Here is a 7210-nt window from a genome sequence, read left to right as displayed (position 1 = left end):
ATATAGAATAAACTATTTTAACTATGAAAGTTGTATATATGTATTGTGGACATTTAAATAATGTATAAATAAAGTAAAAAGTGAGAGTGTTTCTTAAATTTACCACATTTACCAGAGGAACTATTGTGTGGCATTCCAGAATATTTCTCGATTCAGCTAAATTCATATGCCCCTCCCCAAGTTATATCATATTAGTCATATCATTATATCAATAATCAGAGTTTTAACCACTTGTTCATTTATATTGCACTGTGCTGTGCTAAATCACTTCAGTTGTGTCCAGCTCTTTGTGACCCTAGGATTTGTAGCCTGTCAGGCTCCTCTTCCGTGGGATTCTCTAGGCAAGAATACCAGAGTGGGTTGCCATGCTCTCCTCCAGGGGATCTTCCCAACATTTATATTATGTTTTACCTATTCATTCACTCTTGAAACCACTATTTATGGATGCTTGTAAATGCCAAAACTTTTTCTAGGCTATGGAGATTGAGGAGTGAATAAACATCCATGTCAACATCTGTCAGGTCATCATTTGAAATAAATATACAGACTTACATCACCTAGATAGTCCATAATTTCACACAATTCATTTAATCATTCTGCTAAACAGCAAAAATTCTTTTAACTAACCTTTATTAATTAGCTAACAGATACCACAGGTACGACACTGAGGTAAGGAGTACATTTGTTTTTGGTTTTATAACTGAAATCTGAATTAAGTAGTGGCTAGCTTCACTTTTAGTGTTAAGTTAGCCTCTTTTGTATTTGAAGCAATGTCAAGTTTTTGAGGAAGCTGTAAGGCAGACTCAATCATTCCAGCTATGCACCCAGGAGTATAGAAATACATTTAACCCACCCTAAAAGATTGTACAGCAGAAGAACTATCAAAATAATTAAAACCTTCCAAGCAAAGGTACCAACTATTAAGTGTAGACCTGACCAATGAGAACAGATATATAAAGAAATGAATGTCTACTAGCTTAGGCGTCCACTGTAGGGATATCCAGTCTTCAGTTCACTTGAGTCTCCACTGCACCTTTTTGTGTTTTGCTCATTTGTTTTGTTTTGTGAGAAATGGGCAGTGTTTGTGCTTTTTCATTTACATATTTGGCTATGTAGAAACCCCAGGGAATGAATCATTCTGGATAGCTGAAAATTTTAATCATTTTTGATGGAAATCTTTCTAAAATGGATTTCACACTTCCCTGCCTTCTTAAACAGAGTGGATGGAATGTAATTAATCTTTTTTTGATGACTTGGTTTTATCATTATGAACATTAATGACTGTGCTGCTCTATCCAGAGATGCTGTCCTAGACACTGCTTGTAGTATGTAGGATGGCCTGTGGTCCTATTAGTCTTTATGAATATTTGTGTCTAGGTTATATTCTTCCTTTCCTGATAGATCCCCAGTTTCCATTCTTGCTGCTCATAGTGAAGCAAAAAGAGGTGGGATTAGAAGGAAGAGAAACTGTGTTCAGATCCAAGCTCTTAATTTGGGGGTCAATCACTCTTTTAACCCAATTTCTTTATCTGTAAAATGATCACAGCAACTCACTTAATTGAGATGTGAAAGTGAAAAGTGAAAGTTGCTCAGGCGTGTCTGACTCTTTGCGACCTCATGGACTATACAGGCCATGGAATTCACCAAGCCAGAATACTGGAGTGGGCAGCCTTTCCTTTCTTTAGGGGATCTTCCCAATCCAAGGATCAAATCCAGATCTTCCCAACCCAGGGATTCAACCCAGGTCTCCCACATTGCAGGCAAGTAAAGATTAAATAATAGATCTTAAGTATAGTGAAAAATAAACCAATGTTAATTCCTGTTCCTTATCAGGGTGCTTACTAATAAAAATGAATTTTGCAATTTTTATTCTGCTGTGGAAATGGAAGCTGGGTGGTAGAGTTGAAAGAATTACATACAAATTCAGGTTAATGAGTTTTTTGAGGAATAAGACACCAGTACTCTCAGGTTTCTTCCATATAGACTTTGTGACGTCCACATTGGGCACTCAGAGATACTTCTTATGTAAAACATAAAATGGAGTTCTGTAGGGAAAAAAATGCAACTAGGGTATTTTGAAATCCATATGTAATATGGAAAATATTTTAAATCAGTTTAATTATTCTCTTCTAGGTTATGAACTTGGTAATTTTTAGAAAAATACTATTTTTAAAATGTAATCAGCTATACTTACTAAGGGCCTACCACATACTAGGTATATTTCTAAATTCTGGAGATAAACCAGAGAGAGAAAAACGAAAAGAAAAAAGTCTCTGTCCACATGTAGCTTACAGTTTAGTAGGAGAGATAGAAAATAAAACACAGATAATAAAATATATAGTGCATCATTTTATATGTCTTTAAAAAAAATAAACCAGGAGAGGGGACAAACAAAGCAGGCAGTCAGGGGAGAGATTCAGTTTAAAATACAATGGTTAATAAAGATCATGCATAAGGTGCATATGAAGAAAAGCTTAAAGGAGAGAACCTCGGAAACATTTTACCAGAAGGCTCTTTCAAGAAGAGGAAATAGTAAATACAAAAAGGAGGCAAGAAAGAACTTACTGTGTTCATGGAATAGAAAGGAGTCCCAGAGACTGGAAAAGAATAATTCTGTCAGATGGTAATTCGAGCTAAGTTCAAAGGTCAAATGCAAAAGGGTATTAGGAGTGTCTGGGCTGATGTCATGGGTGGTTGCAACTTTAAGTACATAAAATGACTCACTTGAAAAAGTTGGCAAGGAAGCATGCCTTGCAGGTTGTGGAGGTAATAGCCTTCTAGATAGGAGGAATAGCAAGTAGAAAGGCTCTAAGGCATGAGTCTGGGTGGTTCAGAGAACAAGAAGGAGACCTGATAACTAAAATGGAATAACCAGTTTTGAGTGTTCTTGATGTGCTCAGTCGCTCAGTCTTGTCCCACTCTTTGCGACTTTGTGGACTGTAGCCCACCAGGCTCCTCTGTCCATGGCATTTTTCAGGCGTGAATACTGGAGTGGGTTTCCTTTTCTTCCTCCAGGGCATCTTCACAACCAAGGGATCAAACCCATGTTTCCTGTGTCTCCTGGATTGCAGGTGGATTCTTTAGCAGCTGAAACAGCTGGGAATTATACTTGGAGGTAATGATAAAGTGAAAGCAGAATCAAGTGCATGGGTTCTTCATAAAATCTAACTTTTATTATTTATGGATATAACGGGAAACCACTGCAGGTTTCTTAGCAGAAGAGCAGTTTTGTTTGTTTATTTTTCCATAGAAATTAAAGAGATTATTCCAGTTATTGGATTTTGAATAGCTAATAGGTGATTAAAGGACAGATCAAGGAGAACAATTAAAAATAATCCAGGAAAGCCCTGGGGAAAATCCTGCAATAACCCAGGAAACACATGATGATGGCTTTCATGAGGTTATTTGTGAAAGAGACAGAAAGATGAGGTTGTATTCTGGATATATTAAAAGCATAGCCTATAGCCCACTGCCTGTGGAATATCAGAGGAAAAAAGGAGTAAATTGCATCAGAAAGTAGTAAGTTGAGTAAATAAGAAGAAAGATTTACTTTCAAAGAGGAAGTTACTTTAGCCAAGAATTATCTTTCTTTGTGAAACAACTGAAAAACTAGATGGAATACATGAAATAAAAGCTTTCAGGATATTTACCATTACTAATGAAAGACAAGGATTCTTGACAGAGAAGAAATAAATAAGATGAATCACACATTTGCCCTGACTTGCTCTCTGGAGAGAGCTGCCATGTTGTAGCTCAGAAAGAGGTAACCTAGATAAAGCCCAGTGATCTCCCTTAAGTTGAGAAAAAACAGACTGGGGTTTTGAGAAGCCAAGGAATTAGGAGCTTCTGAAAGAGAGTAAGCATCTTCCTGGGTCACTCTCTCAGCTATTTTAAATTCTTTTTAATAAAAGGAAAAATATTGGGCTTCCCAGGTGGCACTAGTGGTAAAGAGCCCACCAGCCAATGCGGGAGACATAAGAGATCCGGGTTTGATCCCTGGGCCAGGAAGATCCTCTGTAGGAAGACCCACTCCAGTATTCATGCCTGGAGAATCCCAGGGACAGATGAGCCCAGTGGGCTACTGTCCACTGGGTTACAAAGAGTTGGACATGACTGAAGCAACTGAGCATGCAAAAGAGAATAACAGAGAGAGAACAGTATAGAGAGGAAGTTCCAGAGATCTCTAGAAGGAAGGTTCCCCTCAATGTTCAGCTGAGTACTGGCAGGTACAAATGTATGAGGAAACTCTCTGTAGCTGGAAAAGTAAACCCCAGAAAAACTTTAAGTACTTTGGGAAATATTTTAGCCATTACTTGGATTTTTCCCAAACCCAGAAAAAGTTTGAAAAAAACAATGCCCAAAGCTCACACAGAAAGAAGTTTTTGTTCCCAGAAGAGTAGAAAATCCTCATAGCTAATGGTAGATAAGATACACTCTCACAAAGATTTTTACCTCAGTAATAGCACAAAATTAATTCTAAACTGAACGCTTTTCTGCTCCTGTCTAAGAAAGCTAGAAAGCAAGACTTTAAAGGGTCCAACTTTTTTCAAATAGCTTAACTACACCCTAAATCATAGCTGAAGAATATTTACAGAGATGTTATCCAGCACTCAACAGGGCAAAATTTGCAATGTCTGGCATACAATCAAACATTACCAAAACATGCTAAGAAACAGGGAAACACAATTCCTAATGAGGAGAAGAATAAATTAATCATGAAATCACACAGATGATGAAACTAATAAAAAAGGACATTAAAACATTGTAACTGTATGCTACGTGTTCAAGAGGCTTAAGAGGAAACTGAGCATGCTGAGTAGAGAAAAAAGAAGATATGAGAAAGGCCCAAATGCAACTTCTCAGGCAGAAACTACAACTCTGAGATGAAAAACAACAGTAACAACACTGGATTGGATTAATTGCATATTAGACATTTCAGAAGAAAAGATAATGAGCTTCAAAATACAGAAATAGAAATTACCCAGAACTCAGAGGGAAAAGAAACCAAAAATAATCAAGGAAAGTGTAATCAAGCATTAATGATTAGCAGAAATACTTTAAGCATTCTGACACATGTAATAGGAGTCCCAGAAGGAAGGGGGAAAGAAAAGGCAGAAAGGATAAGAAAATATATATTTGAAGAAATGATGGCTAAAATATTTTCCCCAAAGTGCTTAAATCTCTGAAACTACAGGTCCAAGAAACTAAATGAACCCCAAGCATAAGAAAGTTGAAGAAAACTATATCAACACTCAAAATAAATTGCTTAAAACCAGCAATATATTGGGCTTCCCTGGTGGCTCAGATGGTAAAGAATTCGCCTGCAATGTGGGAGACCTGAGTTCAGTCCCTGCATTGGGAAGATCTCCTGGAGGATGGAATGACAACCCACTCCAGTATTCTTGCCTAGAGAATTCTCATGGGCAGAGGAGCCTGGTGGGCTACAGTTCATGGGGACACAAAGAGTCAGACATGACTGAGCAACTAAGCACACAGTAATATGCAAAAAATCTTAAACACATTTGGAAAATTACATGTAGAGGAACAAAAATGAGATTTATTCAGACTTATTTTAGAGGAAAAAAAAAAAAAGAATGCAGGCCAGAAGGCAAAGGAATAATATCTTTAAAGTATTGCAAGAAAAAAAAGCTAACTAGAATTTTATACCCAGGTAAAATGTCTTTTGAAAATGAAGAAAGAGTAAAGCTTTTAAGATATACAAAAGAAGAAAGAAATCATCACTGGTTCACCTGCACTATAAGAAGAATGGTTAAAGGAAGTTCTTCAAGCAAAAGGAAAATTATACCAAAAAGGAATACTGCATCCAAGACTGAAAGACTCCTAAGGTAGTAATTATATAGGTAACTATGTATATTTTCTTATTTTCTAAATCTCTTTGAAAGATAGTTGACTCTTGAAAGGAAAACAAAACAAAACAAAACAATGTATTGTGGGATCTATAACACCTATAGAAGTAAATGTATAAAAATAATAGAACATGGACAGGGTGGGATAAGTTAAACTATATCACTGCAAGTTCCTGATACAATAAATAGCATAAAATCATTTGAAAATATTCTGTAATAAGTAAATGATACATACCATAAACTAGTCAAATAAAACACACAAAACAGAGTTATAGATAATAAGCCAAAAGAGCCAATTTCTATTAAAGAGAAATTTTAAAATGGGAAATAAAGAACATCAGATAACTAGAAGCTATTAGAAACATTCTTTACCATCTGAGCCACCAGGGGGTATACCAGTAGAAACATGGTAGATTTTTAACTCAGCAATATCAACAATTACATTCAAAGGTAAATATATTAAATGCCCCAACGAACCCAGGTCTCCCACATTTCAGGCAGATTCCTTACTAGTTGAGCCACAAGGGAAGCCCAAGAATATTGGAGTGGGTAGCCTATCCCTTCTCCAGCATATCTTCCCAACCCAGGAATTGAACCCGGATCTCATGCATTGCACGCAGATTCTTTACCAACTGAGCTATCAGGCAAGCCCATAATGAAAAGGCAGGGATTATCAAATTGGAAAAAACAGGAAGACATTGCTCGAAAGAAAAACATTTTCAATATAAAGACACAGACAAAAGGAAAGGAGAGAAAAAGTATATATAATCTGGTAGTACCAATCAAGAGAAATTTGGAGTAGCCAAATTAATATCAGACAAAGTAGATTTTGGAGCAAAAAATATTACCATGGATCAAGAAGTACATCTTACTAATGAGATATGGGTGAAATCATCAAGAGGATATAATGATGATTGGACCGCATCACTGACTCTATGGACATGAGTTTGAGCAAATCCAGAAGATAGGGAAGGACAGGGAACCCTGGCATGTTGCAGTTCATGGGGTTGCAAAGAGTCAGACATAATTTGGCAATGGAACAGCAATAACAAATGTCTATGCATTTAATAACAGAACTTCAAAATACATAACATAAAATAGAGCTATAAAGAGATATAAACAAATATTTAATTATAAATAGAGTTTTTTAACACTCCTTTCTCAATAATTGGAAAAGAGACAAAGAAAAACCAATGAAGACATATATTTGAACACTATATCAACCATATAGATCTAGTTGATATTTTAAAAACACCTTATCTCAAAACAGCAAAATACACACAGAATTTACCAAAATAAGCCATAGTTTAGGCAATAAAATAAGTCTCAAGAAACTTAAAAAA

This window comes from Cervus elaphus, chromosome 20, assembly GCF_910594005.1.
Source record: "Cervus elaphus chromosome 20, mCerEla1.1, whole genome shotgun sequence".
NCBI classification, from domain to species: Eukaryota; Metazoa; Chordata; class Mammalia; order Artiodactyla; family Cervidae; genus Cervus; species Cervus elaphus.
This window is presented reverse-complemented; position numbering follows the sequence as displayed.